We start from the raw sequence: 8553 nt of genomic DNA, 5'->3' as shown, positions 1-8553 counted from the left end.
ACAGTGGGCTGGGGAGATGACTCAGTAGGTAAAAGCCTGTCTTAGCCAAGCTATTGAGTTTTGTTTCTGGAACCCAAATAAAATGCTAAATTTCACAAAAGGCATCTTTAACTTCAGAATTCATTCCTATGGTGACATTGAAGGCAAAGACAGAAGAATCAGCTGAAAGCCCGTGGGCCCAGCTAGCCTTGAGTACGCAACGTAGCAGCAGAAACAGCAAGAGAGGCCCTGTCTCAAAGTGGATGGCAAGATCTACTCCCAAAAGTTGACCTTTGACCTCTACAGTGGTGCTGCTGTATCCCCACACAGATGATCATGCAATAATACACCACACACACACACACACACACACACACACACACACACACACACACACACACACCACACCCAAGAACTAGTTATTCAAGACTAAACACCCATTCAGGATGTTTTAGTGGTTATTTAATCTTAATATTGTTGATATTATTTTAATGGGTTATTTGGGATTATGTCTCAAGGAACTTACCACAAGTTGCAAATATCCTAAATTCAAAATCCAGTATGCCTAACCTAACAACTGTCTAGGCTGAGCAACACAGCACAGCAGGGAGGTTGTCTCCCCTTGTTATCCTGGGTCCCACTGGGAACTACCACTGGCTTCTGTTGACCACACCTCAAGGGAACATGGGATTGCATGTGTGGTTCTCAAGAAAGGAAGATTCAGTACTACAAGCACCACCATCTTTATGAAGCACGTGGCACCTTCCCACAGTTACAAAGGTGAGTCTTAGGCCAGACCATCCTGACTCAGAGATTCCTGTTTGTGTGAAAAAACCCTTTGTCTCTGGGGCTAAGCTCTCTGTGATCCAAAGTAATTCACCCTAACTTTGTAACTTTGGATAAAACAGTCTTAGACATCTGACTTTCCCCAATCACCAAATCAGATGCCCTGGATTCTGACTCTGTCGGGCTATTATTTGTGGGGTCTTATGAGGTTGAGGGCATAGCAGGAATGTCAACTCTGAAGTTGATCCTCTGGAATGCTGTGCACCCCCATGTGCACAAAGATACCTGAAGGCAAAGCACCCCTACACCTAATTTTTAAAATAATTCAAGAAGAGAGATAGATGCTTGGTGGGTAAAAGCCTATCTTGTCCAAACTATCTGAATTTGATCCCTGGAACTTGAATTAAAACAAAACAACAACAACAAACAAATGAACAAACAAAACAAAGATGACTCACTGATTTCTGAACCCAACAGTTTGTAAACTGAGCACCAACGTGACTTTATTGAGGAGAATTCTTATCCCTGCTTCAGGCTTCTTCCCTTGAGCCCACTGCACAGAGTACACACCTTACAGTTGGTTTTAGCTTATATGAAGTGAATTATGATATTTGTTTCTTAACATGGAAAATGTTAGCATTTAATTAACCTCTGAAGTGGCTCTAAGGTACCAGAACACAAGCATCTCCAACACCTTTTATCTTCTCTTCAGCTCTTCTGCTGACGAATTTGGCCTTCACGATGACAGGTTGCTTAAGGAGCTTTCCCTTCCCAAGAACTCTGTAGTAGCCTGACAGAACAGCATCAATGACGGGAGCAGCTCCAGTCTTGCTTTTGCTGCATTGGCCCGTGTCTGCTCACTGACCAACGTCCATAATTTATCCAGGTTGACAGTTGGGCAGGAGCTCTGGTTCCTCTTCAAGTGGTAATGCCTCATAGCAACTTTCCCGAAGTAACCTGGGAGATATTTGTCAAGGTTGATCTGTGGTGATGCATGCCTCCAGCATCGCCACGGCCTCCTGGGTGCGTGTGGTACTTACCGATGCGACCGTGGCCGTGGCTCACGTGGCCCCGGAGTTTCCAGGTCTTCCTCAGTCTGGATAGCATGGCAGTGGCAGAAAAGAAAGAATGAATTACGATATTTGTCTTTCATTAAACACCGGTTTATATTCATAGGAGGGGAAAAAAGACAACGTAAAGAATGCCATCAAAGACATTCATTCAGAATTGCCATTCCTGGCTAAGCCCCAAGATTGACTTGTTGAATTTGCCTGTATAGAATCCTCAGAGAAATACAAGTGTCATGTTCTGTTCCTACATCACCATGCTTATTTGCATGTGTGCCTGGCTTGCCTGACATCAAGACCCTCCATGAGCTTTGTCCCACCCACCTCTAGTCAATGAACAAGCAAATACAGATTCGATTCAGGATTTAGTTTTTCACTTGCTGCCCTATCTGCTTAGAGAATTCCTTGTATCTTGCTCCTTCCGTAAGGTTCATTCATGTGAGTGAACAGAGTCCTCAGCTGCTGCTATTGTCCGAGAAGGTGTGTGGTGTCTCATTGAAGGAAATGGGTCCCTGGGAGCAACCTTTGAGCCTTCATAGCGAAGGCCCAGCCCTGCTTCCTATCCAGTCTGCTTCCTAAGTACAAGTGCAATGTGGCCAGCCAGCTCACGCTTGTCTGAGAGGTATCTTTTCTATGGTGAGGGACTGTGTTCTCTTGGAACAGTGAGACAAATAAACCCTTTCTCCCCTCCCCCTCAAAGAAAAAAAAAACTCTTCCAGAAAGCTGAGATCCTTAATAAATTGGAGGAATCTTTGGAAAAGAGGGATCTACTCAAATGTTTAGGAGATACCAACCAAGTCTGGCAGAGAGAGTTCCTTGGGCTTGGTTTTCTTCTAATGTGCAGAACCAGTCCCTCTTCCCAAAATCCCTACCCAGAAGGTTCTCACACTAAAGCCAAACTTTTTCTAGACCCAGTTTCCATGCAGCCTCTTCAGGGAAGCCTCTTCTATCTCCTTCCATGGGTCTCTAAGAACTTCCTCCTTCTGTTGGCCTCGTGCAACTGGCAAAGGTCAGCACTTGACACTGCAGAAGGGCTGAAAAGATAAAGACCAACGAGAACGTGAAAGCAACAAATGGGTAGAGATTGGCTTGCATTCAAGTCTAGATTTCAAGGAAATCAGAGCTGAATGTGGTGGCTCTGTATCCCAGCATGCTGGAGGCTGAGGCAGGAGGAGTGTCATGAGTTTGGGTTCAGCCTAAGCTACAAAGGATGTTCCAGGTCAGCCTAGGCACAAACCTTGTCCAAACTCTCTCTCTCTCTCTCTCTCTCTCTCTCTCTCTCTCTCTATCTATCTATCTATCTATCTATCTATCTCTCTATCTATCTATCTATCTCTATCTCTCTCTGTATGTGTGTGTGTGTGTGTGTGTGTGTGTGTGTGCATGTTTCAGTGGATGCTCTTTTCCTGTGTGAGTGTTAGTGTTCTCTTACACAGGGTCAGGGGAGGGAGGAATGGAAAGAGATCAAATTAAGAAAATCCTGAGTCAGTGGGACACATCCAGTTCAACACTGGTTCTCTAGGATCTCTGCCTCCTATGGTAACAATAGGAGATAGTTTACCTTGGGAAAGTATATGGTTTGGCATTATGAACACTTTGCTATCCCCTTATAACAATGCACGTGGCAGCCTAGTTCCTTCGCCTGTTACCCACACACCTATCTCCAAATAATTCACATAGCAACCTCACAACCGTCTCTACTTTCACCAATGTCAGGCTGCGTGGACCCCCCAACTCTGAACAATGGAAGAAGTCTCACTGTAGTAAAGCAAAGTTAGAACGTTTCTATTCAGGTGCATCCCAATGTATCAAGGTATGAAGAATAGGGGGATCAGTCTGGCCTGGACTGGTTTGGAGTGCACATACAGTGAGTCAAAACTGTGTCCTCCAGTAATTGAAGACACTCTTAGGGACAGTCCCTAGTTACCATCTTATGTCTATGCATAACCAAATGGGCATATGATTAAAATCAAATGCATTGTGGGAGGGGGGCTATGCCTAGTAGGAAAACTTAATATATTGCCTAATTTATCAATAAGAAAGAGAGGCCCACTCTTAATACACCCCTTAGTAGCCAACTCTTCCGTTTTTGAACCCCACAGTACTCCCACAGAAGGGAGTCTCAAACAATATTGGGACCCCTGCCTACTCTCACCCATCCGGCCCACCGTATACTATGGCTTCACTCCTAATAAAATTCTTTGCTTCTACACCCCCGTGTGAGCCCTTATTTTCAAATCTCTGGATGAGTGGCCAGATCTATAAACACCCAGTCCAGATCTAGACTGCCAGTAACAACTCCACTCCAAAAGCTGGAGCACAAATCCTCATCATGCTGTGTGCTAAGGCATATACTCAAAAGCAACATTAAAATAGTACAAAAGGCATCACCAATAAGTAGGGCTTGTGAGGCTGATCTAGTGTGGAACCCCCATCCCTTACATCTGGTGAGCAAGTGAATTACTTAATTTTTCTTCCTCTGGGGTGAGAAAAAAAACTAAATATCCAAATTCTAGCAGGGCTGTTAGGATTAAATGCATGTGAAACCTGGAGCCCAGTTACTGGCACAAAGTAAATGTGGCCATTGTATTGTTATCCCTACTTCCTCCCTGGGGATCTTCCCTCAGCTACATTTAACAGATCAAGAAGAGGGCTGACCTAATTGCTCTCCCTTAACACATTTTTAATCCTCAGCTTCTGCTTCTACTTGCCAAGGCGTTTTTTGCCTCTGGAGCTCAGGGCCTGAGATTTGTAATCTTTCCTGAGCTGGGTGTGGATTTCTGGGACTCAGAAACTCTGGCTGCCCCAGGTGACTGTACCCAGCTGGAGAAGTCTCTGCAGTGTCCCCCTGCAATGTGTGCTTTGGCTGCCAAAGCTGGAAAGGTTGCGCTGAGGGCTGCACTACCCTGGCCCCCAGGAGCCCTGCAGGATGGACAGTAGCCTTGGCCCCATGTGTGAGAGAAGAGATAGCCCACCCACCTAGAGGAAGCAAAAGGGAGGGGCCTGGGCAGTTTTAGATTTTCCTAGTCCAGAAATACTGTGCGGACTTCTGAGTTAGGGCTATCCCTTGGAGAGGAAGGGTGGGGTGGGAGGGGCTGTAGGCTGGAAGTCTCCTGTGCTGGAAGTGATTTTATCTTAGGTAGGATGTGACCTGATGGTGCGGGCTTTTCACAACTGGAAAAACTCCAATCTATTCCTGTTTCTTGATGGTTCAGCCTCAGTTTAGAGAAGGATCAATGCATCCTGGGATCATTAGAAGGACACATTGTAAATGTTCCCCTTAATGCTTCTAACACGTGCCTGAGTGGGACTGAATACTTGCCTTGGTGTTGGAGAGTGCACAGCGCTCATGCTCCAGGCTCTCCAGGCAGGGGGGCCTGAGCCCACATCCCTTTTTTCTGAGATTCCCATGAATATTTTGTGAAAATAGAGAATTTGAGGGAATTCTCTCTCTCTCTCTCTCTCTCTCTCTCTCTCTCTCTCTCTGTCTGTCTGTCTGTCTCTGTCTCCCTGTCACTGTCTCTGTCTATCTCTGTTTCTCTGTGTGTACGTGCGTGCGCATGTGCGTGTGTAGTGTGCAACTGTGGACAAAGGCAGTGCAGTGGCTGTGGAAGTCCACGCTGCTGCTGTCCTGTGAGGTGGAATATCTGGTCTCCTGGTGTGGGGAGTGTGGAGAGCAGAGCATTTCCTCACCAGCTCTGCCAGCTTCAAGCCACATTCATCCTCACTGATGGTCCTCACTGATGTGCAAAGGCACATGGGTTTTTTGTTTGTTTGCCTTTTGTTTTTGCTTTCGCTTTTGACCCTAAAACCACAGCCAAACACCCTTACTGCAAGGAGGCTCCTGTGCATCAGGAGGACCCCTGTGCTCTGTCTCCCCTAAATGACACAGTTATGGGCCCTGGGAAAATAATGGGTTACAATGAACAGTGGGACACTGAAGACAAAAAGGACGAACAGAGCAATGGACAATGCGCTGGCTTTGGGGCCCCCTGTCTCTGCAAGAGCGGAAGTGAGGCCCCTAGAGTAAGCTTTAAGAACAGAGGTCCAGTCTCCTTGCCTCCTCATCTGTCTTCTTGCACGTTGCAGAGTCAGGCAAAGAAAGAGGAAAGACTCTGAGGGAAGAGAGAGAACAGGAATTGACTGCTTCACTGTAAGATGTTGCTATACCCAGGTAAAAAAATACCCAAGTATTAGCAACTTCAACCCAGAATGTGCTGCCATACTCTCTTGGAGTCTGTGCCAACACCGGAAACACAAGTTATAACTCCCATTAAAGGCACCTCACCTAAGTGTCTGTAATGGGCTCTGATCTCTGTGGCTTACCCCACATCATGATGGTAATATGTGAAGTGCGTTGCTCACAGTCCCGTGGTCCCTGCTTCCTGGGCTGGTCATTCTCTGGTCTTCCAGTGTGATGGACTAAGAAGTGCCTGGAGCATTGTGAGGCACTCCCATGGGTGTGTGTGTGAGGGATTTTCCAAAGAGGATTAACCTCCCATGAAAGCGATGACAACATCACTGACTAAAATGGGAGGGGAGGAGCCAAGTGAGTAGTACATCTATTGTTTCCTGCTATTCATCTGAGGACCCTGCCCAGCCTTTCTCCATGTGGTGGACTGAATCTCCTCAAACCATGAACCAAAATAAACGGTGCCTCTTTAAAGTTGCTTCTTTCAAGGTATTTGGCCACATGCAGGTCACCTTCAATCAATGCTTCCAAAAGTCTGGTTCTGAGGGGGTTGGGCTTTTTGTTGGTTGGTTGGTTGAGTTGAGTTGAGTTAAGTTTTATTTTATTTTATTTCTGCTCAGCTCTGCCTGAAGCTCATCAGGGATTTACCCTGCTCTCTGGTTTTCCAGAGGTTCTAGTTAAGACAGCAGAAAGCAGACATGGTCAGAGAAGGAGATGTGAGAGGAAGCCATGGGGAAAGGGCTCGCTGTCCTGCTTCCAGCCAGGCCTGTGCTCTTTTACAGCTCTGGCCTTTCCAACACACACACACCAGCCGCTTCCCTCCCTTCACCTTTGTCCCGGAGATTCTGCTGTAATATGAATGTGGTTGGAGTGTCTTCTAAATGTCTGTGTGCTAGAGGCTTGGTCCAGGTGTGGTAACCGTGAGAGGCAGGGGACCTTCTATGAGGTACTACCCCCAGGGATTGATGCTGGAGTGGAGGAGTAGATTCAGTCTCATCAGAGTGTTATAAAAACAAGTTCACAGCACCCCTGGCCCCACACTGTGTGATCAATCCTGTCAAACACTTCTGCTATAAGGCAATGGTGTAAGAAGAAGGCACTCACCAGACCCAGAGATGCTGGCATTAACGTCTTGGATCTCTAAAACTGTGAAATAGAGAAGCCTCCTTCTAAAATACAGTACCCACCCTCTGGTATTTTGCTACAACAACAGAAAACGGATGAAGATTGACCGTAATTGTCTCTTCTCTGTTATTAACATCACCATGAATCATTACCTATTGGTTTCCCTGCTCTTGTCCACTCTCTCTTATCCTTTATGCTCTGAGGCAACTCCACAGTCAACTTGCTTAGGTGACCCTTGTCTCCCATGGGGTTTATGCCCCCTATGCTGCCCAACTTGCTCTTTCCTTGCTTGCGATACCCCTGTCTTCTTCATTCTTGGTCCCTCCCATCAACTCTCCCCGACCTGAGGAGTTCCAGAAAGCTTTTCTTCCGGGAATAATGTCGGCAGTACAGACATTAAGCCAGAAGCCATCAATGCTGGGCTAAAGGGTAAGATTTAAAATAGCAGTACACTAAGGGCTGAGGCTAGAGAGAGAACTCAGCAGGTAAGGATGCTGTTGCTCTTGCGTAGGACCTGAGCTCTGTTTTCAGCATCCACATGGCAGCTCCCAACTGTCAATAACTTCAGTTCCAAAGGATCTGACTCCCTCTTCTGCCTTCTTGGGGAACTGAACATACATGGTGTATATGCATATGTGCAAGAAAAGCACTCATGTGCATAGAGTTTTAAAATATCTAATTTTTAAAAATTCAATATCTAAAACCACAAACCAAAAGTGGTGTGGTGGGGATGACAGAGACAGGGCTGAGTGTAGGGAAAAGCGGCAGAAATGCCTCGAGTATAAAACACTGAGCCTGAGGGTGCAGGCCGAGTGTACAGAGATGCAAGGTTCCCGCTTCCTCAAAAAGCAGAAAGAATGTATGGTCTCAGAAACGGAAAACCATAGGAACCCAGACGCTGGGGCCCAGTGCAGCACTGACAATTCTTCTAGGAAACGAAGAAGGATGGCGTTTTGGTTGCTTTTCGTTGCTGTGATAAAACATCATGACTAAGAGCAACTTATTGTTTAATTGTTTTATTGGATATTCTCTGTATTTACATTTCAAATGTTATCCCCTTCCTCCCATCCCCCCTCCCCCTCCTCTTGTTTCCATGAAGGTGCTCCCTCTCCCAATCTCCCTCTCCACCTCACTGCCTTGGCATTCCCCTACAATGGGAAAACGAGCCTTCACTGGACCCAAGGCCTCTTCTCCCATTGATGCCAGACAATGCCATCCTCTGCTACATATGCAACTGGAGCCATGGGTCTCTCCATGTGTGTAAGAGAAACTTATAAAAGAAAGAGTTTATTTGGGCTTAGGGGTCCACAGGGAGTGTCCATAATGGGGGGGATAGGCTTGTCAGCAGGTGGCTGGATCAGGAAGCTGAAACATCACATCTCAACTGCAAACATAAAGCAGAAA

General features: G+C 46.3%; 1 pseudogene across 1 annotated transcript; it reads right to left on the bottom strand.

The window, feature by feature from the left end:
- Nucleotides 1–1427: 1427 nt before the first annotated feature.
- LOC308420057 (large ribosomal subunit protein uL15-like) lies at nt 1428–1872 on the bottom strand (annotated as a pseudogene). Its single transcript has one exon. The product of its transcript is annotated as a large ribosomal subunit protein uL15-like (transcript).
- Between the last annotated feature and the right edge of the window lie 6681 nt (nt 1873–8553).

This window comes from Micromys minutus (assembly GCF_963924665.1).
Source record: "Micromys minutus genome assembly, chromosome: 4".
In the NCBI taxonomy this organism is placed as follows: domain Eukaryota; kingdom Metazoa; phylum Chordata; class Mammalia; order Rodentia; family Muridae; genus Micromys; species Micromys minutus.
Note: the sequence above shows the minus strand (reverse complement) of the source record. Positions and strands in the feature narration are given on the sequence as shown.